This window comes from Sciurus carolinensis, chromosome 3, assembly GCF_902686445.1.
Source record: "Sciurus carolinensis chromosome 3, mSciCar1.2, whole genome shotgun sequence".
Classification (NCBI taxonomy): domain Eukaryota; kingdom Metazoa; phylum Chordata; class Mammalia; order Rodentia; family Sciuridae; genus Sciurus; species Sciurus carolinensis.
This window is the reverse complement of record NC_062215.1, coordinates 41,741,842-41,768,291: the sequence shown is the minus strand read 5'-3', so window position 1 is coordinate 41,768,291 and position 26,450 is coordinate 41,741,842. Positions and strand designations below refer to the sequence as shown.

General features: G+C 40.7%; 1 long non-coding RNA gene, 1 other non-coding gene and 2 pseudogenes across 2 annotated transcripts; 3 read left to right on the top strand and 1 right to left on the bottom strand.

The window, feature by feature from the left end:
• Window positions 1-586: 586 nt before the first annotated feature.
• On the bottom strand, window positions 587-18,527 carry LOC124980276 (uncharacterized). Its single transcript, XR_007107773.1, has 4 exons — window positions 18,475-18,527; window positions 16,902-16,942; window positions 12,248-12,314; window positions 587-623 (listed from the first exon to the last, which is right to left on the bottom strand). It is a non-coding gene; the product is annotated as an uncharacterized LOC124980276 (long non-coding RNA).
• A 2,027-nt stretch (window positions 18,528-20,554) lies between these two features.
• Window positions 20,555-20,627, top strand: Trnag-ccc (transfer RNA glycine (anticodon CCC)). Its single transcript has one exon. It is a non-coding gene; the product is annotated as a tRNA-Gly (tRNA).
• A 1,689-nt stretch (window positions 20,628-22,316) lies between these two features.
• Window positions 22,317-22,852, top strand: LOC124981416 (RING finger protein 11-like; annotated as a pseudogene).
• A 127-nt stretch (window positions 22,853-22,979) lies between these two features.
• LOC124979305 (myotubularin-related protein 9-like) lies at window positions 22,980-25,642 on the top strand (annotated as a pseudogene).
• The last annotated feature ends 808 nt before the right edge of the window (window positions 25,643-26,450 follow it).

Below are 26,450 nucleotides of genomic sequence, written 5' to 3'. Positions count from 1 at the left end.
ACTGGCTTCTCTAGAAAATGCCATGTGAAATTCCGTCATCCAAAATTCAATTTTAGGTACTGTATCCCTGACTCAGCAGTTACTTCAGGCTAAACATAACTCACTGTACAGACTCAGGGCTGCCCACTCTGCATAGTTCAGGGTACTTCCATTTCTTACAATGTTACCTTTTATCATGTACAAATAGGTAGCCTCTCAAATGGATACATTTCCTTTAATAGATTACTTAGTTCTTTGAGTAAGAGGCAGTAAACAACCACAAGGTATATTCACATGTATTTTAAGTGGCAGATTTAAAGATCCACAAGTGCTTGCCCATCTGGAAGGAAGGAGGTGCTAATTAGTATTCCCCAGATCTGGATGGCTTCGGTCAAGAAATATGACAGGCTGGGATCGGGGCAGTGAGGGAGAAAGCAAAAATTAGTAGAATTGGCAGGACAATTTTAAAATCAGTCCATGGAAGAGAAAGAAGGGATTCTAGGGGTACTACTGACATCTAGTTGGAAATGCCTGGGACTTGACTATCCTCTGAAGCAGAACCAAAGACAGGTATAAGATCCCACCTACCTCTTAGTTGAGGCTGGAGAATTGGCCATGATGACTGCATTCCTGTAATCTGGGATCTGTGACAGACAAGAGGCTGGGATTACCATCATGTCTCTAAGAGGTTATGCTGACAGTCAATGAAAAGGAATGATCCAAAAGACTCAAAACTGTCCTCTGATTCCTTGGAAGTTTTGCAAAAAGAGAAGTTCAAAACAAAAGTCTCCTTTGGAGATTGAAGGAATGCCTACCTAGGAAGGAAGTACTACTAAGGTGTGAGACACACAAATTCCTTTTAAGAAAAAAAATAGGATAATCAGTGATTAGCTCACATCTCTATGCCAATAAATAACTGTTATAAAGATGCTTCTATAAAGTCAACAGAAAATCCTCTCACGATTCCCAATTACATGCAGTTTCACAGTACACAGTACAAGGAGGATAGTCACCCAATTCAAATCCAGGTTAACTGGCAAATGCCAAATTCATGTGGTCCAGAGATGACTGTTCAACATATTACTGCATGCCAAAGAAACCAATTTCTGAAAGAACAATCAGCCCTGTACTATTTTAAAAAGAACCCTTAAAAAAAGCAAACAAACAAAACCATCTGAAGTATCAGCTGCTGCTTTGGAATCTTTTATTTGGGGTGGGGAAGGGGTTACTGAGTGCTTTACCACTGAGCTATGTCCCCAGCCCTTTTCTCTATTTTGTATTTTGAAACAGGTCTCACTAAGTTGCTGCAGTTGACCTAGAACTTGCAATCCTCCTGTCTCAGTCTCCCAAATTGCTGGGTTTATAGGCATGTGTCATGGTACCCGACCTGGAATCTTTTTAATGTTGAAAATTGAAGTAATAAGCACTAGTGATGATAGTGATGATCAGAGTCAAAGATGTACCCATTTTCAAGTTCTGAGTGCATGGACAATAAACTGTTTTGAAGCCGAGTTGCAGTTTGTTTCTGAATTCAACTTGGCAGAATTTTCAAATTACATTCTTAAAATTCACCATTTCATTAAATTATGTTATTTCATTGAAGTACACTCCCATTCTTTTCCTTTTTTTAATTAATTAATTAATTTTATTATTTGTGTGTGTGTGTGTGTGTGGTGCTAGGGATTGAACCCAGGGCCTTGTGCATGTGAGGAAAGCACTCTACCAACTGAGCTATCTCCCCAGCCCTTGATTGTGTACTGACTTAAAATGTGTCTGAGATGGGACTGTGTCTGATGTGGTTTTGTATTTAAATGGTACTGGAGACTGAACCCAGAGAAGCTTTACCATTGAGTTACTCCCGGCCCTTTTCATTTTTAATTTTGAGACAGAGTCTCACTAAATTGCCCAAGCTGGTCATGAATTTTGATTCTCCTATTTTTTGTAATCCCAAGTTGCTAGTATTACAGTATGTACCACACTGTGCCTGGTTTCCATTGTTGTTTTTCTCACAATTACCCTGGTCAATTTTAATATCAGTAGTACTAATACCTAGCACCTTGTATGATGCCTACCATATAAGAAACTTTGTAAATGAAAAAAAAAATGAATTCACAGAAGGATACATAGGTGCACCGTGATCACATGGATCAGTGCATCTGCAGGAAAGCCTAACTCATCCCATGCTCTCAGGGAGGAAGGCAGCAAAACATATTTTCACTTAGGCACTTCTTTATTGTTCTGGAATTCTTTTGAAATGACGAGGTATTTCCTTGTCTCATCAAACATCATCAAATAGCAAAAACCTACCCTAGAGAAGATATGACAACCAAAGAGACCATTAGTAAAACAAATAAAAGGACTCTAATCAAAATAGGTCTATTGCTCTTCAGAGGTTATGACAGGAAATTATACAGATGAAGCAAGAAGAGTTATAATAAAAAAGAACAAGAAATCCAGGAAGAAGAAGTCATTGCAGTCTAAATGAGAAACTCAGTAGCTGGTTAAATGGTAAAAATAAACCAACTTAAGAAAAAAAACTGAGATAACTGAGCTAGAATTTTCTGAGTATGTTATTTATAAGGGTGTGAAAAACAAAGAAAAAATTCCAAAGACCTTGTTTGCATAAACAGAAAAGCTAATTCTCAAATTTATATGGAGTTGCAAGCTTCAAAGAGCCAAAACAATCTTGAAAAAGAACAATATTGGAGAACTCAAATTCCCAATTTGAATTAAAACAGCGTGGAATTGGTAAAAGATAAGCATACAGACCAACACAAGAGTCCAGAGCAAACCAAACATCTACATAGTCAATTTATTTTTGACTAAAGCAATTCAGTGGGGGGGAAATAATTTTTAACAAATGGTGTTAGACAATTAGATATCCATATACAAGAGAATGAGGATGGACCCCTATCTCGCAACACATACAAATAATAACTCAAAATTAATTAGACCTACACAGAAGAGCTAGAACTATGAGATATTTAGAAAAAAGGGATGAATATTCATGACCTTGGATTCAACAGTATATTTTGGTTTTTGTTATGACAACAAAAACATGAGTAACAGTAGAATCTGGACATATAACTGGAGGACAAGGCAGGAAGAGTGATTGCTTGAGTTTAGCAGGTCAATATAGTGAGGCTTCCTCTCAAAAAACAAAAAAGACCCTGGGTTTGATCCTAGTATTGGGGGTGAGGGGAGAAGGAAATAAAAGAACAATAGCTACACCAACTTTATCAAAATTATAACTTTTTGTGCATCAAGGGGCACTATCAAGAAAGCGAGACAATCTGCAAAATGGGGCAAATAAATATTTGAAAATCTCCTACCCAACAGAGTCTGGAATTCAGTATCAATCTATCCATCTATCTACCTACCTATTTGTGTGTGTGTGTGTGTGTGTGTGTGTGTATGCACGTGCATGAACCTGTGTGTGTTCCTAGACAATAAGGCAACTGAATTAAGAAATGGGCAAAGGATTTGAACAGATATTTATCCAAAGAAGACATGCAAATGGTCAGTTCAATGTCATTAATTGTTAGGGAATGCAAATCAAAATCACAATGAGATAACACTTCACACCCACCAGGATTGCTATAACCAAAAATTACCAGAAAATAAGTGTTAGTAAGAATGTGGAGAAAGTAGAACTATCACACACTTCTTGCTAAGTGAAAGAAGCCAGAAAAAAGGATAAATTTTATAATTCCACTCATATGAAATCTCTAGAACAGGCAAATCCCTGGAGACAGGAAAAAGATCAGTGGTTGCCAGGCAATGGGGGCAGAGAGGTGGGTAGAAAGAATGGGGACTCATTACTTAATGGGTTCAGGGTGTTTCGGAGTGATGAAGTTCTGAAACTAGACAGAGATAGCGGGTGCTCAACATGTGAATAAATAAAATACTAATGAATTTTTATGTTTAAATGGTTAGTTTTATGTTGTGTGAATTTCACTTTTGAGAAAAATAATAAGTTTGTTTACCAACACTGTCCAAAGACAACTAAAAAATGGATAAGTTACAAGCTGAGGAATCTAAGTAAAACAAATACCAACAAATCAAGAATGAAAAAAAGAATGCCTACAGCTCAGAAAGAACCACACAAATGAAACCACTATAGAATATACAGAAGGGATGTAATACCTTTTCAATGAGGAGGTAGACTATCTGAAGATATGTTCAACCCCATTAGTCATCAGATCCATCCATCAAAGTGACAAGATACCACATCACAGGCATTCAACTGATGAGAATTTTAAAATTTGGTAGTGTAAGTATTGAAGCAAAGATTGATCCACAGGATATCAATCTCATTGCTAGTGGGAATATAAATTGGCATAACTGCTCTGGAAAAATTAAATATTCAAACACCATGCGATTTTGCAATTTCACTAAGACACACACTGACTTGTGTACCACTGCAGATATACTGAATGTGTTCACAGGAGAGCTATTATAATAGTGAAAGTCTACAAACAATTCATATGAACAAAGGATAACTAGACTCAAATACAGCTGCACAAAGAGCACATCTCAGTAGTCAAAGTTGATAACTGCACTTACAACAAAAGGGATGGGTTTCAGTTATGCACGTAATTCTTATTAACATAACACCAAGTGAAACACTCAAAAGATTAGTTTTTTTCTTGTCAAGTTAAAAATGCAAATATACATATATAATTTAGCATTAAATATATGAACTGAAACTATGTAAAAAGGAAATTAAAGGAAAAATGACAGGAGATCCAGGACAGTGGTTTCCTGGGTGGGAGGAGGGAATGGGACGGGACAGAGAAGGATCATGTGAGCAGATGTGAAGTACTGAAATAGTTCTCTTTCTTTCTCTCTCTCTCTCTGTACTGAGGATTTAACCCAGAGGTGCTTTACCACAAAGTCACATCTCCAGTCCTTTTTTAAAATTTTGAGAGAGGGTCTAGATGAGTTGCTGAGATCTCAAACTCACAACCCTCCTGCCTCAGACTCCCGAGTTGCTGAAATTACAGGTGTGTGCCACTGCACTTAGATGATTCTTGTTTTCTTGTTCGGTGACAGGATGAGGATCATGGGTGTCAACTACCATAGAGGGATGAACAAAGACACAGTAGAGAGATGAAGATATTCAAAAGGGCCAAGACCACACATGGACCAGTGATAAGACTGACTTATTATGATCAATGACTAGTTCAATTCTGGGTACTTGAGGTACAAAAGAAAAGGTAATTTTAAGAGATGAGTAAAAAAAGATGAATTACTGATTAAGACATTTAAAATATACAGAATTGCATTTATAAACCACAACAAATCACTAAGCAGGATACCTCAAATTTGAATTCTTTAGGGACAGCTCAGATAAATGGAACTATACCTTCACCAGAATATTAAAATTTTAAAAAGTTCAAGCTGGATCACCTCTTCTTGAATATACTGTAATAGGAACAGAGATGCTCTTAAATTATTCATGGGAATTTTGAAGAAACCCTAAATTTCCTTTTGGTGTGAATCCATAGTAATGAGGTGGGTTAGACCTTCAAAAATAAAGCACATAAATAGCTGTAAAACAAGCTACATTATAGGAAATTAGTGCTACGTAAACAAAAATACTATATATAATAAGTTACTATAAAAAAATTACTCTCCTATCAAAAAATCCTAGCACCTTTATGGTTCAGATTCTTTGGCACTATGAGATGCATGATTTTTAAATAAAGTATAAAGTAGCAAAGATGATAGTAACACAAATGTCTCTAAAAAGTCTATTAGAGTGGATTCTATTTCCTTGAATATTTCCTTAATAAGCCTAACAAAGCCTACAAAGAAACTACCAAGCTGGGAATGGAGCAAATTAAAATCCTTCACTACATCCTTAGAGAATATCTGAAATGACCATTAGCAAGTGTAGGGAAAATTCAATATAAAAACACTTAAAAAGAAATACTTACCCAAAAGAGCAGAAAAGTGAGTCTGTGGAAGGTTGGAAGAGAAGGGTGGAACATATCCAAAAGACTCAGTGAGGAGCCTCTGCCCCACTTTCCAGAGCCTGTTACAGTGTTTTCAAGGAGAGATACTGCTGAGGTCCTTGGGGTTTGGTTTATTTTTGCCTTCTTTGGTATGGCACACAGGAAAATATACTCTATGGCAAGTGTCTGTTTTAAAAGGCAGTGATATGGGGATTTTTAAACTCCTTCCCCTGCACAGGTGCAAATTGCTTTGTGGTATATACCTTATAATCACATATCCACGAGCGCACACAGAGACATACACAAGAGTGTTTGCACATGTACAAACACATACACAATGGAAACTATGTAGGATATTCAGAAACAAGGGGATATACCTAGGATGCTACCTGAGAAAGCATAACACACAACAATACATATGGTTTACAAAATATGCCTCTCAGTCCTGGAAAGGGAAAAGGTTAAAATAAAATACAAATAGTTGCTGTGTTAGAGAAACAGCAGGGTTCAGAATGACTGCTGTGCTTCAAAACAACTTTAAAGTGATTGCAGATTTTCATTTCAATATGAATTTGAACAAAGTGTTTAGGAAAAAATTCAAACAAATGTTGTTCTCATTACTTCCATGTTTAGGGAGTTGGAAACAGAATTCTCTGCAGATTTCTCCCCCAAACCCACCCCTTACCTGTGACATTGCTTTCTTGTAATTTTACTTATCAATTATCTAAAAAGATTATATGGAAAATTTCAGAAATAAACAATTCATAAATTTTAAATTGCACATCATTCTGAGTAGCACTATGAATCTTACGATATCCTGTTTTGTCCTTCTAAGGAGGTAAATAATCCCATTACCCAGTGTGTCTATGCTGTATGCTATCCACCTATTAGTCACTTAGTAGCAATCTCAGTTATGAGATCTACTGCCCCAGTAGTGTAGTGCTCCTACAGAGTTTAGTACTACTCACTGTTCCAGGTATCACTAGAGGTCTTGGCATTTATCTCTTGTGGGTAAGGATGGACTGCATAAACTAGTTGTTTTAAAAACAACTAGTTGGCATTCTCATTTGGTTAAGAGAATGCTTTGAATTTTTTTCTGTAAAAGTAAAAATCCCAGGCTCCAATTAGTTGTCAAGGATCTGCCTAGAGTTCTTACCAGCTTTGCACATCATGGAGGCCAATAATTTAGAGACAATGGAGCTTCTTTTCCTTATCTTGCACTGTTTGCTGTAAGGAAAGTAGGGGATCACGCCAATGATGCTCTTGGCACAAGAGGTCTTACATGCATACACCATAATCAGGAGCTCCATGATGGTGGTGTTCACATCCCTGCAACCCAGGCACAGAAAATCCCATCGAGGGGTGTGAGATAAGATTTCCCTCTTGACCTAGGGGTGTAGCTCAGTAGTAGAGCACATGCTTAACATGCTTGAGGCCCTGGGTTCCCTCCCCAATCCCAAAATAATAACGATAACATTATTATTTTCCTATTCTAAGACTAAAGGTGCAAGATGCAGAAACCAGTGATGTCTTCTCTTCTCATTTCTCCATGAGATCTCCCCACATTTCCTCTCAACTGATGACTCTAGTCTCTTTCTCACTGAGACCAGCATCATTCAGCAGGCAAGAGGCAATGGGGATTAGTGTCAATAGTGGAGTATTTGTGGTGTGCAAAGTTCCTCTCTGACTAATGGCTGAGCACAGGCTGACTTGCAAGGTGCAGATGCAACTGATTGTAAGGATCCCATGGAAGTTATCTTCTGATAGAGTACTGGTCTCAGAGATTACTCCAAAATGTCACACTAACCCCCACCCACTCCTGCCTACTGGAAGACCTTGCTCCAACACTCCTCCCTCCCTGCTTGCACCATCAGTTGTCACACTCCCCTGGCTCATATTCATCAGATTGTAAATATTCAGGTCCTTCTTTCATTAAAAGTGACAACTCATAATCACCTTCTCTGAAGCCCCATCTCTTTGCTCCCCTTCGTAGTACATCTCAAGAAAGTTGTCTATGCTCATTATCTCAGACATTCTCATTCTCTCCCATACATATTCCAAAGAAGCTTTGGTCATCCAAATAACCCCAATACTTTTCTCATTGTTGTTGATGGCCTTTAAGTAGTTAAATCCACCAGTCAACACTCAGTCTTACTTCTTGGTCCCTCAGCAGCATCTGCTGCAGCTGCTCACCCCTGTTCCTGCATATGGTTAATGCACACCACTTCCAGGACACCCCTCTCTGATCACCCCCTGCCTTCCTTGGATTCTTCTGCTGGTTTCACTTTGCCTGACATCCACCTAAGACTTTCATTTGTCTTTTCCTGCCTTCCCTCACCCTTTGAGTTTCTCATCCAATGAGTGACTTTGTAAATGTTGGTTACTCACATTCCTACCTTCAGTCCATGTACCTCTGAACTTGGATCTAAAAGAGTTAGATGCTTGATGGCTCCACTGGACTGTATACCAAGGCATCTCAGAATGTAACCTACCCTAAATGGAACTACTCTTTTTCCCAAGAAAACCTGCTTCACCAGAAAACCCACACCAGCTCAATTACTGGCAAACTGTTCCTCTGGGTAACTCAGGACAGAAACCTTAGAGCCACTTCTCAGAGCTCTTCTCATTTCCAGATGGTTTTTGCATCTTACCACTGCATCTGGGTCATGCCACCCATTTGGTGACCATGACCTGTCCCTCCTGGAATATCCCTGAAGAGCATGCTCCTTGCACAGAAACTTGCCCTTAAACTGAAGTTACACTGCACAGGCCTCTTCTCAAGACCATGAGATGGTCTCTCTTCTGCCCATGGCCAAAGCCCAAGGTCTCACAGTGGCTCCCACACTCCTTTCTTATGATCAGCCCCTTCCTTCCACTGGCCCCATGCCCCATTCTCAGTGTAGTCACACTCTGTCCTGGTCACTCCTCCTAGTGCTGCTCTTTGCCACAGAAGGCTTGGTTCTAGGTGGTTCTATCAGGCTCACTCCCACACCTCCTGCAGTTTTTTGTTCCAACATTGCTTTTGGGACAAGGCTTACTCTGTCTGCCCTTCAACCCTCTCACTAACATCTTTCTGATTCCTTGCCATACCTGCTTATTTTTTTCCATAGTGCTTATCATTTCCAATACCCTGGATAACTTATTTATCACGTTCTCTGTATGTCTTCCTCCACTACAATATTAACTACACAAGGACAAAGATCTTTACTTGTATCAACCATTAAGGCACCTCCCACACCAGTAATGGAAACTCACACATCACAGACATTCAGCAGATGTTTGTAAATGAGTGAACAGAAACACAGAACATTTGGATGAGTAGGTTTCTGTTATCATCAAATAACGAGTCTGACATCTGGTGAATTAAAACATACTTTCACAAAAGTATACCATGTGGAAGGATGAGTAGAGGAACTCACAGTGAGTATAAAGTCACTCTAGGATCCAAAACAGGAGCAAAAAGGAACAGGGCTTCTACCACTCAACTCAAATGATAAAACTTGCTTGAATAACAAAAAAACTTCAGTTAATTGGACTTTTTTTCACTTAAAATCTGCCTAATACTTCAAGTAACTGCCACTGGAGTCTGTACTAAAATGAAGTAAGGGAATGGGCTGTACCTAAGGGGTAGAGTGCTCTCCTAGAATGCATGAGGCTCTGGCCTTGTCCTGAGGATTATAAATTATCAATCAATAAATAAAATGAAGTGGAGGCTATGTATGATACCAGCAAATATCCAGGTGATTTCAGAAAGAAGACTATGATATCCAGGCTTATCATAACCTGGATATACTGAGGACCTGACTAAACACAAATTGTGGCATTCATGGGACAATGGAAAGCAGAGGTAGGAATAATATTTTGGGCATACTTACTGGTCTTGACTAGGGGGAAAAGAAACTAACAAAAGGCAGGGACAGATGACAACAGTGTTCAAATAAACAAAAATGTGCAAAGGAAGAGAAATGGAAGTACTTGAAAATGGCAAGGATTAACAGAGTCACCCTTCCTGAGTCCTGAATTCTAATTCAACTGGAACTTCAGCTCCACTTTTCTCTTGGACAAGCCACACAGCCTCCAGGATTTATCCAACACACCCAAACTATATCTGAGGAGACAGCAGGCTGCAGACGCTCAGGGGCCAGAGCACCTTGGGCCATCTATGCCTGACCTTCCCTCCCTGATGCTGCCAACAGGGTATAGGAAAGGCCTGGGCACAGGATAGGCCTGGGGAAGGGGAGAGTGGCACAAGATACTGAGACTTGGCCCTTATGCCCAGTTCTGCTGAGGACTCTGAAGTTCTCAGCAGAAGAGGAAACAAGGGCAGCTGATAATGGCCAACAATGCCCTCACTCTCACAACACATACCTTCTCCATGGGTTGGGATGCAATAACATTTCCTTGCCACTACTCTTTCTGGGACAGATAGGGTTTTGTGACACCACCCTGAGGAATCAAAGATCAGGACACAGATATTAAAACTTCAGGTGAAAGTACGTGTGTTCCAAGACTACATTTCTGGGAAATTTGGCTTTTTGTCCCTTTCTTTGCTATTTATTATATTTATTGTATATTTATCTTATATATTTGTATATTTACTATATACATATATCCATATCTGTTACTAAATTTGGTAAGCAGCAATTTTAAGACCCTGAGCTAAAAAAACGATGCACTATCCAAACTGATGTCCAGACATTAAAAAAATGTACTGAGGCCTCACTCAGTTCCTGCATGAAAAAACTAGGAACTCAGAAAATGTGCCAAGAAGAATTGGTTAGAATTTAGGGCTTATATACCATCTTAGCATGGGAAGGGGAAGACAACTAAAGGCTCTTAAAGGAAATGACTTTTAGGAAAGATAAAACAGGCCCTCTAGAAAACAGATGGGAGATAGGGGTACAGTTTTGTGACAATCAGGCAACTTCTTATCTTGGTGAGATTTCTTTTCTAGCTTCAGGACAGAAGTCAGTCTCCCCTCCTTGGAAAACTCCCAAAGTCTAGGGAGGAGATTTATGACATCTGAATTCTTTTGTGAGGTTTTGCTTTTATGCAGATAAGGAGATTTGAGAAAAAGGCCTAGTCCTTTATTTACTGTTTATCAAATGTCCTCAGATCAAAATAATACTTATGCCATTGTGGAATATTTTGTATCCCTTACAGGGAGAGGAAAGGATAGTACTGAAGATGGCATCATCAAGCTAGAGGGACCTGACACTTTCAGGCCACCTGTAGCCTGCTCTGCCTGGGCAAAGCTGGGACACTTGGAGTCCCAACCCTTATCAGAACTTGGAAAGAATAACCTGGAACAGCACACATCTCCCCTCACATCCAGGGCAATGTGGTTGCTACAGATTACCCCAGGGGGACCTTATTCTAGGGGAATAAGAATGGGGGACTACTGTTGAGCTGGGAAGCCTGGAATTGGAGGACTAGCCAGCCCATTAAAAGAAAAAGGAAAAAAACAATCATTCTGAGTGAAAAATTTCCATTTACAGAGGTGTCTGGGGACACCTGAGGACAAATACACAGTAGAAAGCAGGACTCCGTGTGACCACATTCTCTTCCACAGTGGCTCTTCATTCAAAGTGGCACAGAAAGCCCTGCCACTAAATTCTCTACACCCAGCTTACACATCTGTGACCTTCACAATTTCTAGAACACATGTATGGCAAATGTCCCACTGGATTGGGACATATGTTCTTTCAGCAAAGTCTTCTTATCTTCTCAGCTCGTTTACCACATTTAAATTATCTACAATAAAAGTTTTAAGAACCCCACATAATACAATTACCCACCCCACCCTGTTTGTTTGTTTGTTTGTTTTTTCTGTTGTGTTGTTTTGTTTGTTTATTGAGAAGCAGGAATAGAAATGCTTCCCTACAAGTCTTACACAATCCTGACTATCGACTCTTAGGAACTTCAGGGATTCTGTTATCATTAAGAGCCCCTACTCTAATACTTGCTCATTTTCTCCTAGGAGGAAAGCTGCATGCAGCAATATACATCTGTGGACTCAGATACTCAGGAGGCTACGGCAGAAGGATCACTTGAGCCCAGGAGTTTGAGACCAGCTTGGTCCACAGGGCCAGGCCCTGTCTCTTAAAAAGTATGCATGCATATGTACACACACACACACACAGAGCACACAAAAATCAGCAGTTACGCTGCAAAAATTAGCAAAGCAAGATATACCAATTTTAAGACTATATGAACTCATCCTGTTCTGTCAACTCTCTCTGTTCTAAACACTCATGCCCAAACAGAAACCCAGAAGGCAATAGCACCACTGCTGGAGAACTACTCACTTTGAGACAGTCTGGATGATGAAAACATCTTTACCCCTCACAGACTCTTGAACATGTTCTCTTGTTTCTGGCAGGAAAAGGAAAGGGAGGAGGAAAAGGCACAGAGTTCAGATTTTTAAAAATACACAAGAAATACAACATAGGGGTATGAAGTAGGTATAATCTATGGAAACTGGAACTATTACAAAACTCACTAGGCTTTAGATGCTGCCACAGATAATAAACAAAATGCTATTAATTATTTATTTATTTATTTTTATACCTTTGTTTATTTGTATTTACGTGGTATTGAGAATTGAACCAAGTGCCTCACATGTGCCAGGCAAGTGCTCTATAAAGTCACAACCCCAGCCCCTAAATATACTTTTTTTAAACAGGCTTGGTTACATGAGCACATTAACTGGTAATTACCTTTCTAACTTGAAATAAGTAAATCTAGGTATCTCAGCCCTTACATGTGAGCAGTTGAGTGCTGTGCTCACTGAGCATAGGACCTGTACAGAAAGGATACGTTCATTCATTTGACCAGGATCAACTGAGAACTCAGGCACAAGATGTTGTATGCTATGACAGCAAAGGGAAATGAAACCTAATATCAAAACATTTGTGATCAACTGCAAGGGAACAATGGGATAAATCTGGAACGGAGCACTCCATAAGACAACTTCATCAGTCACTGTCAGAGGAATAAAAAAGAAAACATGAGGGAACTATTTTAGATTAGAAGAGACTAAAGATATGTAAAACACATCACTTGAGCTAAGAGTCCTGGTTTTTGGTGGGGGGGGGGGTATGACAGTTGTTGGTGGTATAGCTCACTGGTAGAGCACATGCTAACAGATATGAGGCCCTGAGCTCCATTCCCAGCACTGGGTTTTTAGGAAAACTGTGGAAATCTGAATATAGAATGATATCACATGATTTAAGAAGTATTAATTTCTTAAATGTGACAACGGCATTGTATTTATACAGGAGAAAGAATTTATCCTCAGGAGTTGTGTGGTCAGGTATCTGCAACTTACTTTCAAATGATTACACACATACATATTCAGATGGCAAAACATTCAATGTTGACCCTATGTGGTAGATATACATGTGGATGGGTGCTTAGGGTATCATTCTTTTAACTGTCACATATGTTTGAAAATTTTTATTAAGAATGCTAGAAAGTGCCGGGGTATAGCTCAGTGATAGAGTACTTGTCTAGCATGTGTGAGGTCCTGGGGTTGATCCCCAGCACTGCATCAAATAAACAGAAGAATAAAAAAGTTGGAAAACACAGAATGCAGATTTACAAAAGAATGTGGTGGGATGGTGAGAAAATGAGCTTTAGAGTCAGGGATATCTGAATCTGAATCCTGACTCTGCTACTTCTGGGACCTCATACATAACATCACACCTAAACTGTTTTTCAAGATCTGGTGACAATACAAAATACACACATGTTAGTTCCCTCCTTCCTTCCCAACACATACTTCCCTCCCTTCACTCATAAGCCTGAATAGTGAACCAACCTCCCTGAGTCTTCACTGCCAGGCTTCCCAGTAGCCCTCCCTCATCCAGTCCCCATTAGAGGAGAATCTCCTCCATAATATCCCTTCAGACTGTTTCTTCAAATGCACTTTTCTCTACTGAAGCCATCTAGGGTATCTTAGGAGACAGGAAAAAGGAGGCAGTACTGGAGAGATCAATAAGGGAGCAGCAGAGGGCACCTTTGTATCACCTTTCTATCAAAGCCTCCTAAAAACTGTGACACTTAAATATTTGACAAAATCCTGCAGTAGAAAAGGAAATGATTTAAAGAGTACCTACTATGTGCCAATATCTGTGTTAAACACATAGATATCCCATTTAATCCTAGAAATAGCCCTAATTGTTTACAATTTAGAAAGGTTAAATAACTTGCCAAGAATAAGGCATATGACTCTCAAGCCCATGCAAGCTGTACATCACTCTTGCTACAATAATTTTAAATATCAACATTTTAAAAGATATTACTAAGATTTAATAACACATTCTTTGTAACTTGGGATGGTTATTGGTGGTAGAAATCAATTGACAAAAGTATTTCCTAAAAAGATTTCATGATGTCTAATCTATGGCAGCTTAGGTGGAAATAAAGAATAACCAACTAGGAACTGTAGTGGTGAGAAGCATGTTTAACATGCAGGAAGGCCTGGGTTAAATCCCCAGCACCAGGGAAAAAGAGTGGTGTAGTGGGGTGTGTGTCTAGTCCCTGCTTCAGGAGGATGAAGCAGGAGGATTGCTTAAGGAGTTTGAGGCCAGCAAGAACTCCCACCACCACCCTTTCTGTTTGTTTGTTTGTTTTACTTGCAGTACTGGGCACCTACCACTGAGCTATGTCCCAAGCCCTTTTACTTTATTTTCTATTTTGAAATAGTGTCTCACTAAGTTGTCCAGGCTGCCCTCAAACTTATGATCCTCCTACTCAGACTCCCAAGCAGCTGGGATTACAAGGCATGTGCCATTGTGCCCCATAAGACGCTGTCTTTGAGGGAAGAAACAACAACAATAACAAAAAAACCTGAAAGTGCAGTCACAGGATTTGCTTAACCTGCCTAAGGTGATAACAATTCAATCAACAGCTGAGCCAATGTTTTCATTCAATTGACTAGGTGGTTGATATATTTATGCAATTATTATTAAATGAACTCTAAAACTGCCAGGTGAGACCCCACATGTGACTCTAGCTGGTATTAGTGAAAGCTAAAACATCACTCTCTTCCACCTTGCCTGACTTCTTAATTAATTGGACAACTGAATCAAAATGTCTCAATAGTAAAGGATGAAGGACTGAGACAATATGCCATATTCCACAAAAGATCAATGGTACACATGTCCAAGACAGTTCATCTCAGGTTTCTGTAAACCTGCCCTTTGCCCATCTCCACCCTCAGCCACATAGAGGAGGTGGGGAAAAGCTGAACAGAACCAACATCTCTATTATTTAAGGATGATCATAAATTGATAAAAAGTAATATAAAATAGTTATTACAAAATTTGAAATCAAAGTTAAATTATTCTGTGAGTTCACTTCCTGCCCTCTTACCCATCCCATGTCTACCTGAAGCCTATATATCCATCTCTGCCCTGTACTCCTGCTGCCCTTTGACCTCTAGCCCAGGTTCCTGACATACCAATTCCTCCTCCTGTGCACCAAAGGGCCTCGGAACACCTGCTGTTCCCTCTGCCTAGAGGGTTCTAATCTTAGGTCTCCATGTGTTGGTTCCTTCACATTTCTCAACTTACTTATCATACCCTTGGTTTAAGACACTTGTGCACCTAAGCTAAAGTCTAACTACCCACCCCATTGTGACTCTGCCATCTTCAGGGTATTTATCACCATCTGAACTTGTTTGGTTTATTGATTTGTTTCTTGTCTGGTTCTCATACTAAAATGTAAACTTTGTAAAAAAGAAGAAAGTTGACTGGCCTGCTTCCTGATAACCCCCAATGTTTAATATTCATTTAACGAATATGTAAAATTACACTAAAGTGTAGGCTTCTTCAGGGTATTTCCTGAAGCCTTTCCTTATCTCACGTGGCTCAAATGCCCTTTATCACCCTGACTATGGTCTCTGAAGTTCATCTTCAAATACAGACTATAATTAAAGTCTAATATAAGGGCTGAGGATATTGCTTACTGGTAGAGTGTGTGCCACTCTGCGTTGGGACAGCACTTAAAAAAAATCCTAAAGTGAGATCATCCTTAAAATGACACCATGGGGATGGGGCATCCATTTGAAAATGCCCTGTGACTACTCGTTGCGCAAATTATTCAGGTGGAAGCACTATCTCTAGTTTTAATTCTCCTTTCTCCTGTTGAAATTCAGGTTGTGCTCTTTATCACCCCTCAAGAAAAGTGACTTTTAAAGGCTATCCTCCAAAGCATGACAGGAGGCTGGTAGGAGGCTCATTCACACAAGGTTTTAGTGTGAAATGGAGAAGAAAAATAACATGCCAGCTTTTCCTCCATAAGCTACAGTTGCTTTTATGTTTATCCTAAATCTACTCTAGAATGTGTAAAAATTATTTATAGCATATGTGAAAACGCATCCTTTCCAGTGAATCTCTGCATCTTTTAAAGTGCAAATCACACCTCTCTCTGAATGAGCTTTGAGAGTCTAAGCTTCATGAATTAAACCACAACACAAGAGACAGACTAGTGGTCATTTCAACACCAACTATCCTGAGGTAACTCAGTGGTAGAATGCTTGCCTAGCATGTGTGAGGCTCTGGGTTAGATCCCCAGCAACACAGGGAAAAAAAGTTTTAAAGTTCTTTTTTTTTTTTAATGTAAATTGGTGACCCTGTGTGGTGATTCATATTAGGAGATGAGCAAGGCTGGCATAGAAGTATATCATTTTCCCACTGTGTAAGTCTTCTATCTACTGATGGTTAGTGGAGGTGGATGAAGGCCTGGGCTTGCCTTCCAGTTACTAGCTGCCAGGCCTGGGGTACATCACTAGGCCTTAGTCTTTACCTTCCAGAAAAGAGAGAGAGAAACCAAATATTAAGCTTTCTCCACCGGAATTTAAAGTCCAGGCAGCAGAGTTTTTACTATTCCCAGTGCCTAGAAGAGCACCTAGCATATCATAGAGGCTCAACAAAAGTGTGTTGAATAAACACTCACCGTGCTGAGTTGCAATGATTAACAAATGGAACTGAAGTAGTCTGTTAAAAAAAAGACATCAAAAAACAAAGGATTATTACTTTTATTAGTGATAAATCTCATTCCAAGAAAATATACTTTTTAAAAAATCAAGGACTAGGGGTGCAGCTCAGTGGGAGAGTGGGAGCTTCATGCAGAGGCCTGGGGTCCAGTCCCCAGAAACAAAAATTTAAAAATCGAGAATTTACTGGCAAAATTTAAATCTAATTACTCTTCCATTCTTCTGTGACCCTGGGCACTTTGCTCATCTGTCATCAGAATGTTTTCTTATGCCTAATGCTTAACACTTTCTGAGTGATCTGAACTTTTATGATAGCCCAATGAAGCAGATATAAGAATTAAACCATTTTTACAAATGGGGAAGTTTAGAGATGAAAAACCTTACTCAAGGCTGCATGGTCTCTCAGCAGCAGACAGAACCTGGTCTTCGCCTGATTTGTAGGGGTTAGTAGTATACAACACTAAGGGCACATCCTGTCTCCACCCACACAGAAAATGACTTACCACCTTACAGAATTCCACATAGATGAGCAGAACCAAATACCCAGATTTTGAAAACTATGCAAACAGGACTTATTTAGAAAACAATTCATAGTGAACGTTAAAGAAAATACAAAACTTTGATTATTTCCAACTCTTCGAATTTGCCCCAAGGAAACAAGGACAAAACTCTATTCTTAATAATGGTAACTGCAAAATTTCTTAAAAGAGCAGAAATTCTGGACATATGCAAAGGTTCCACAGTAGGGTAATCAAGTACAACTGAGACTGTATGTACATTCAAATACTAAATATTCCATACTATATAAGCAAAACTGCTTAGGAATGAGGCAGAACTGGGTAGTAAAGGTACACACTAAGGCAAGGAAAGAATACGGACAAGAAACATATTCTTTGGGGGAGAGGTTCAATAACATGGGTAAATTATTTTTATTTGTGTATTTAAATTCTTCAAAAAATTAGAGATCATACTTCCTATTGCCCCAAAGCCCCGTTCCACATTTTCATATTCCCTACACAACCTAATCACCCAAATTGAGCCAACATTAAAATAATAAAAATAGATCCTTATCATCAATATACTATATATTGGGAGAAAAATTTTAAAGTAGAACCATATCTTAAAAAGCACATCTCAGTGCCTCTCAACCTCTGAAGGTTTGAGTTCTGAGGGGAATAAAATCACTTTTTTCTGGGTAAATGTTCACGACTTGCAAGGCCAACCAAATTAAAACTAAGGGCTGGGAGGTTAGATCCGATGTCGGCTTGGGACTTGCTTCCTGAGCGGCAGCCTCCGGTCCCATAATTAGGAATTTGCTCCCCAGAGGCGCCTAGAGGCCCATAATTAGGAATTTGCTCCCCAGAGGCGCCTAGAGGGGGCGGGGGAAGCCCGAGGCCCGCCAACCCAGCCAGGAGAGAGCGAGAGAGCAAGGGGTGGACCGGCAGCGAAAGGCCGGAGTCTCCCTCGGTACCGCAGCCTCGGCCTCCAAGGCACCCGGGCCCATCGAGTCAAGGAGCTCCCCGCCCAGTGCACCTGCGCTCGGTACTGCCAGGGACCGCCAGTCCGCACCGCTACTCGCCGCTGGCTCCCGCCCGCCTGCCTGCCCCGACCCCAGCCCCGCCCCGCCTCGCCCTCCGAGGTGGAAGAAAGAAATCTCCGGCTCCCCAGGCGGCGTCTTTAGGAGCAAAACGGTGACTGCACGCGCAAAAACCGCGTTAGGAGCTGCTGAGAGGCCGCGGACGGCGCGGGGCGGGGCCAGAGGAGGCAGGATGCTGGGACTTGGGGCGTGGCCTACTCGACAGGGAGGAGCGGGATCTTCCAGTCCCAGTCAGAGTGATGGGGCCAGATGGCGCGACTGCGGAGGAAGAAGGTGCGGCCAGGAGCTGCGACCCGAGGCTGCGACCCGAGGCTGCGACCCGGAGCTGCGACCAAGGAGATACCTGAGTTGAGTTTGTGGAGTGGCCCTCTCAAGGGAGAAGAAGGAAACAGTGGGCGTGGTAGATTCCTGATGAAACCAGAGGCTTGGCAGAATACTGGGCTACACCTGGAAGAGTACTGGTCGCAAGGATTAGGTGTGGAGAGAGAATGGGACTTGGAATTATAGGTGTCTGGGTTCAAGGTTTTATTGGCCTACAACCTTGAGCAAGCATCTTTATCTCTCTGACCCTCAGTTTCCTTGTGTGAAAAACAGATGATCAAAGTACTCATTTCATGGGATTTCTGAGAGGAAAAAATGAGATACTTGCAGAGCTCTCAACAAGGCATATCGTCAGTGCTCAGTTATTATCGGTTTTTGTTTGTTTCGTTGCCATTTTTTTATTATTAAGAATTGGTGTTTGGGGTATCCATTGCTTGAGTTCTAACTTAAGTATGTCTACTCTTTATCATAATAAATCATAATAAACACATACATAGCACTTACCAAGTGTCAGACCAGGTCCTCTTTTAAGTGTTTTGCATATATTTGCAGCAAGTTATTTAATACTAAGTAGGTATTATTTTGTGCATTTTAATAGTTATAATTTTAATAGTAACTGAGACACCAACATTATTTACTTTTGCAATGACAAAGTGATGGACAAAATTCAACTCAGAAGGCCCTGTAGAACTTCTGCTGGTAGCTAACCCCCATATCACTCTACCTCTCCAATTCTACTTTGAATTTTTCATAACAGTGTGGCATGATATCATTCTTTGGAGGTTGCACTGGGAACTACAGGTAACTGGTCTTTGTAATTCAACATCTTATTTTACAGACAAAAGACACAAGCATCTTGAATTATGGATTATAAATTACATGATAGTTCCTGGAATGTAAATTTGAGATATTTCCTTTGAATTTACTGAGACATGCCTCCTTTCCATTCTTGTTAGCCCACTGATATATCTTCATGACAAAGCTGATTCTTTTTCAGAGGACCTGTGCAGGGCTTCCTTCTTTTCTGTGCTGTGACAGAATTCTCTACACAGCCCTACCATCTGCAACAGATGGTGTTGACTCTACCCTTCACATGTTGACCTGTGGTCAGAAATGGCCAATCAGAGCAGGTCATCGTTCTGCACTCACTGAAGTTTTCTCTCTCTCTGGCCTGTTGGTTCTGCTGCTGTGGCCGCCACTGTTGCTGCTCTGCCAGGAGGAAAACTACCCAAAGAAGATGCTGAAGAAAAAGGGAGGCATATAGACCAAGGCCAACTGAGTTTTAGCTGAATCCTGGGCTACTCAGTTATGGAAGCCACCAAGTTCCTCCCTTGCCTCCTCTGAAGCCATTATAGATTGGGTTTCTGTCATTTACAGAGTCTCTTTGATGTTCTCTCTTTGCTTACTCCATCCTTGTCTTGCATCTTCCATTAACTCTGACTTAAACTTCATATGTAAGCCAACTATCACTTTGAAGTCTTCTTTAAACCCACCCTTCACCAAATAAAACTATTTCTTCCTTGGGCTTACCACAATTGTTAATTAAGCATTTACATGTTGAGTATCCCTTATCAGAAATGATTAGGACCAATGTGTTTTGAATTTCTGATTTTTTTCCTGGGTTTTGGAATATTTGCATATACATAATGTGTATCTTGGGGATGGGACCAACTATAAATATGAAATTTGGGGACTGGGGATGTAGCTCAGTTGGTAGCGTGCTTGCCTCCCAAGCACAAAGCCCTGGGTTCAATCCCCAGTACCCCCAAAAAAATATGAAATTTGTTTCATATACACCTTATACACATAGCTTGAAGATAATTTTACACAACATTTTAAATATCATTTTTGTACCAGAAAGTGAACCCACAGGTGCTTAACCATTGAACCACATTCCCCGTCCTTTTTATGTTTTATTTTGAGACAGGGTCCCCCTATGTTGTTTAGGGCCTCATTAACATTTTAAATGATTTTGTGCATAAAACAAAGTTTCGTTTTGTATCATCCCTAAAGAAAAGGGGGACAGTAAAACACCACGTTACTGAACATCTTCTCTCTGCTCCCCAAACCCTAGCCAAGTTAAGGGAACAATGAGAGCAAGCCTGGGCAGTATACAGATTATTTTGAAGAAAATTGGCTTTCTCTTGTGAACCCCAGGAACCTGGGCACCTTATGTTATCTGTCAAAAGCTATTTCTGCATACTTGTCAGGACAATTGCTCCTCGGACTGCTGGTCACTCTCCAGCCAGTTTCCACTAGACAAAACCCTCTGAGGGAGAGGAAGAGCTATTTGGTGAAGCACCTGGAGGGATGGAGTGCCGTTGGTCTGTCACCCCTGAACTCTTCTTGGAGCAGGTACTGATCTCTTGCAAGCTTTCCCCAATAAACCAAGCCATATGTCTTCCATGCCAATTCTGGGCACTTTGTCTTTCCTACAACCTATTCCACTGCCCTTGCACAACTGGGCTGTGGATGAGATACATGTTGTGGAATATTCCACTCATGGCAATATGTCAGTGGTCAAAACAGTTCAGATTTTGGAGTACTTTTGGTTTCAGATTTTTGAATTAGGAATGTTCAAACTATATTTGGGTGATGATTTGGTAAATATCCCTACCCCAAACCTTAAAGACTGTAAGCACCACAATGGCAAGCTTTTTGTCTCTCTTGCTGTTTCATGGTATTCAGCAATGTGCCTGGCACAAGTATGGTACGCAAGAAATGCTTTAAGTGACTGCTCTTTGCTTGGTGGAAAGGAGAGGAACAGCAACAAAGAATGATGTAGCTGAACTGGCTGCAGTGTATCACTGCTTGCAGGGGTCCACAGTGACATGACTTGTTTCTCATAAGTTCCCCTCCCTGCAGGCACTGAGCTTGGGTTTGCTTTGTTTGCTTATAGCAGATACCACTTTCTCTATTTCCAGAGTTTTCTTCACAAACTCTAGAAATCGTTTGCAGGCTGATGTGAAATCTCCCCATCTCTTTATTCTTGGGATATAAACCATAGGAGTAAGCCATGATGGATGTCTGGCCCAGATGACCCACAGGATAATTGCAACAGTGTGGGCCCTAAGCAAGAACCACCCAGCTATGTGCAGTCAACCAGAGAAAACTGAGAGATAATTATAAAATTTTGTAATAAGGCACTGAGTTTGAAGTTTGTTTGTTACACAAAAGGTAATAAGCAAGAAAGGAACAAGAACCCATTTTAAAGCCTGTGGGCAGTTGTATTCTAAAGCTATCTTTGGTTACTCCATTGTTAAATTTGTTAATCCCTTGCCCATTTGGGGGTTTGCAATGGACTTTTGCATATAATTGAAATGCCCAGCTTGCCAAGTGCACATTATTGTCCATATTCAAGGGCCAACCTGCAGCCTATAGAATAAGAACAAGATGCCCATGTCAAAGATATTTCCCAAGAAGACTGTCAGAACAGTGCAAAGATCACATGCCCCAGTCCCAGAAGATGGGGAACTACCTCAAATCCCCCACCTCGGATGACATCTCCCTGATTCATGAGTCTCAGTCTGACCAGGCTAGCTTTGGCGAGGGGACAGAGCCCGATCAGGAGCTGCCACCATATCAGGAACAAGTTCCAGTTCCAGTTTATCATCCAACACCTAACCACACTCAGCTAGCAACTCAGCTGACTGAAGAGGAACAAATTAGGATAGCTCAAAGAATAGACCTTGGACTGGGGAGATAGCTCAGTTGATTCCCAGCACCACGAAAAAAAAAAAAAAAAGAATAGACTTTATACAGCATCTGCCTAAAGGAGTTTATGAGCCTGAAGGAGATAGCTCAGAAAAGAAGATCCGGGAATGTGTGATCTGTATGATGGACTTTGTTTATGGGGACCCAATTTGATTTCTGTCGTACATGCACATCTATCACCTAGATTGTATAGATGACTGGTCGATGAGATCCTTCACGTGCCCCTCCTGCATGGAGCCAGTTGATGTAGCACTGCTTGCATCCTATGAGACTAATTGAGCCAGGGTATCTCATCTGACTTCAAGTGAACCATCGTTTTTTGTGGTTTTGATCTTTTGTCACTGAGCCCAAAGAACCAGGGATTAGGAATTAAGATCATGCACAAAAATTTCCTAAAAATTCCTGGATGGCTGCAGATGTTGAGGAAAGCATGTGACATTTTAGAAACTTAGGTGGGGAGAAGTAGGATGGTATTTTTATGTAAAACCTTGACTCAGTGTTTACAAATATAATTGTATTTAGATCTTGTTATTGCTCCAATACATAGGAATTGTGTAAAGTGTTAAAGCAGCTGTATATGTTTAAATTGTGTGTGTCGAAGGTTAGGAAAAAGATAGTGGTTATTTTTCCTAAATGAAATAACTTTCTTCTCTCCACTAAATTCTTTTCTGAAGTTACCGGTCTTTGAGTCAAGGTTTTATTAAAAGCTACATTTTATAGCACTGGCACCAAAAAAAGTAGTTTTAAGCTTGTTTGCACAGTTCTTTTTTTCAACTGGAAATGAAATTCATTGCCTTAGGTCTTTTTAAATGGTTTATTATTGTTGGGGCTGGCTGTATGCTTGAAAGCCAGTTTATAACCTGTTGTAAGTGCTATATTCTATTTGCAGTTAGGAAATGCAGAATTTAAGTGATCTCCTAGCTATCCTTTCTCTATCCTTTTTCTATAAAAAATGAGTTAATGTGTCAATAAATCAACTCAACAAAGTGGGTTTAATATTACCCTTTCCTATGGGTTTCATCTAATTCTTTGGGTTGTTAATATGATAAATGAAAATCTTTTTTTAAAAAAGATGTTTCCCTTCAACTTTTTTTTTTCATTTTTGAAGAAGAAGAAGAAAGCAGGGCATGTTGTGCATGCCTATAATCCCACCTACTCAGGAAGCTGAGGCAGTATGGTAAGTTTGAGCACAGCCTGGACAACATAATCAGAACCTGTCTCAAAAATTAAAAATAGGTCCCTAGCGGCTCCCACTAGGAACCTGGTCCTAAAGTTGTCTCTTCTTTGTGTCCTCTGTCCAGGCGGCGGCAAGGCTGGGTAGCTGGGTGGCAGAGGCGTTCCCTGTGGCCTGGGTGATGGGGAGGTGCAGGAGGGCCTAGCTAGTGCGCAGCCTGCAGGCCTCGCCACGCTCACCGGCCTGGGGCGGGGCGCTGCCTCCCTCAACCCCTGCCGGCCCACCCAGCGCTGGTCATCCTCTCCAGGTCATTCCCTGCGGTGGGGTAACCACCTCGTGGCCAAGGGCTGGGCCGGCGTCCAGTATTAGCCGCTGGGGGAACACAGAGTTTGCCGAGCTGATAAAGACCACGCGGGTGGACAAACTGGCACTAATGTTCGACGTTAGAGGGGACCCTGTGTCTGACCAGCCATCACCTCATCAGGAAAACTCGGAGGACCTGTGGCTCCTCCATTCAAACATCAAGGCCATCAACAAGTGACAAGCGATTTGTGAGCTCCCTGGATACCATCATCATACAATGTAAAGATCTTCGAATTATTCCGTTGGATAGTCCTGGAAGGAGGTATGTTTAAATATAGCCAGTTCCCTGTACTCTGTCACTTTCATGTACCCTTTCTTCTACCGGCCCCTATTTGAGGTGATAGAAGACAGCTGGCATTCCTTCCTTTCTGAGCAGAGTTTAGACTCTACTCTTCAGCTACCAGCGAATGGAGGCTAAGCTATGTCAATAAGGAATTTGCTGTCTGTCCATCTTATCCACCAATTGTCATTGTGCCCAAAGCCATTGATGATGCAGCTATTCTGAAGATAGCTACCTTTTGACATGCAAGGTGCTTTCTAGTACTCAGCTATTATCATTTTTTAAAAAATGGAATGGTAATTATGCAAAGTGGTCAGCCACTCACTGGCACAAATGGGAGAGGTGCAAGGAAGATAAGAAACTGATAAATGCTATCCCCTCAGCGCAGGAAAGTGTGGCTACATCATTGACACTCAAAGTCTGAATGCGAATCAGCAAACTAGAGTCAAAGGTGACCTTGAACAAGAAGCCCATTATCCCCAGTGGAGGCAAATTCTTAAGCCCATTGAGAGGTATCACATTCTTCAGGACAGCTAATCAAACTGTGGAAGCTTATAATGATCAAATGCTTAACATGGACAGATGGCTTATTAAGTTGGAGGCCTCCAACTGGCTGACTCATGTCAAAGAGATTCTGACCACTGCCTGACTAGCCGCTCAGTGTATCAACAGGGAAGGAGCATTGGTTGTGATTCATGGAGCAGAAGTAACTGACTCCATTCTGCAGGAGGCCTCCCTGGCTCAGATCATTTTGGAACCATGGAGCCAGACTGCCCAAGGTTTCAAGGCCTGGTTAGAAAGAAAGGGGCTTCAGGCTGGTCACCCCTTCCAACAATGCTGTGCACAGTCAGCCTATTGCAATAGCAAGCAGAAGTAAAAGGCACCTGTGTATCTTCTCTTCTTGATACTCTGTCAGTTCCCTTGCTCTTTTGAGTTTAACCAGAATTTCCTCATCATGCTCTTTGAGCATGCCTATGCCTCACAGTCTGGAACATTTCTGGGCAACAATGAAAGTGAAAGATGTAAATTTAAACTCCAGCAGAAAATTATGTCTCTGTGGTCTTGGGTTCATTGGCCCAGGGAGCTGAGAATTTTCCTATGTTGGAACCAATCCTGTAAGTACATAGATGAAGCATATGAGGAAATGGTGAACATCATTGAGTACAACAGGGAATTATAAGCAAAGGTCAACATCCTGAGGAGGCAGTTGGAGAAACTGGAAACAGAGGATGAACTATGGGAGAGTCCCTGAAAGATACCCAGCATCCTAAGGACCTTCAGGGCTGAGTCCTCCTCTTTCCATCTCTTCCTGCAGTTCACTTGTACTCTGTAGCTTTGAACTTAAGGGTTTGGACATGGGACCCCTCTGATGTCATGCTCTCTTAGCACTATAGAAATGACACCCAGTGTGATCACAATTTTATGTGGCCTACTAGCCCCCTTTGTTTTGGAAGCAGGAAGGAGGTCCCAGTCATTTTTACTTTACATGGAATTAGTGACCTATTTAATGGCATTTGTGTCACACATCTTTTCACCAAAACTCTCCTCCTTGTCCAGTTTCCAAACAGTACTCCAGACCAGGTTGAGGATATGATTAAATCTCTCTAGGAAATATTTGGTGGATTAACAAAAGGGTCAGGCTTTTAAGCACTCAGTATAGAAATGTTTTTTAAAACTGAAGTGGTTACTAAGCCAAATATTTTGTTTGATATACTATTTACACTATCTTTGCAACATAAAACAACCATTCTCTTTAAAACAGTTTTGGACTAACAAAGTTGATTTCATTCTCATTCTGGATTGTCAAGAAAGGAAAATTGGAATACTTGTTCAAGGTACCTTCTTTCAGTAAGCGCAATAGGTATGGTCCTCTGATATTTACATTAAGAAGAGTTCAGTTTATTTGAAGAGTAGACACTAAATGTATGTGCAAAATAGAATTCAAGTAGGAATTTGTTATTAAAAGAAAACTGTTACTATTGAATTTGTTTTTTCAGGTTTCTGTCCATGCATATAAAATGTGTATCAAATGCTGGATATAAAATTAAATCATCACTTAG